Here is a 717-nt window from a genome sequence, read left to right as displayed (position 1 = left end):
AAGGGCAGGAAGTCAGCTGGGGTCATAGGATCCCAGCAAGATAAGCATCCAATTTGCTCTTGAAGGTGTTCAATGTAGGTGCTTGAACCACCTCCAATGGCAGGCTGTTCCAGACCTTGGGGGCTCAGACAGTAAAGAAATTCTTCCTTATGACCAGCCTGAAACAGTCTCGCAGTAGTTTATGACCATTCGACCTCGTCATCCCTTGGGGCACTCTGGTGAACAAACATTCCCCCATATACCGGTGGTCACCCCTTATAAACTTACAGGTGGCCACCAGATCACCCCAGGCCTGCGCTTTTCCAAACTAAAGAGCCCCATGGCTTTCAGCCTGTCATCGTAAGGCCTGCTTTCCTGTCCTCTGATCATGCGTGTGGCTCTTCTCTGGACTATCTGAAGCTTCTCCACATCCTTTTTGAATTGTGCATCCCAAAACTGGACGAAATACACCAGCTGCGGCCTCACCAAGGCCGAGTACAAGAGGAGAATGATGTCCTGGGATTTGCTTGTGAAGCATCTATGGATGCAAGCCAGAGTTTTGGTCACTTTACTAGCTGCAGCATCGCATTGCAGGCTCATGTTCATCTTGTGGTCAATGATGACCCCCAAGTCTCTTTCTTCCGTAGGGCTAGCCAGCATAACACTGCTGAGCCTATAATGACGCTGCAGGTTTTCCCTCCCAACGTGGAGAACCTTGCATTTTTCAGCATTAAACAC

Source organism: Gavialis gangeticus, unplaced genomic scaffold (assembly GCF_001723915.1).
Source record: "Gavialis gangeticus isolate Ggan-Ray unplaced genomic scaffold, GavGan_comp1, whole genome shotgun sequence".
Lineage (NCBI taxonomy): Eukaryota > Metazoa > Chordata > Crocodylia > Gavialidae > Gavialis > Gavialis gangeticus.
This window is presented reverse-complemented; position numbering follows the sequence as displayed.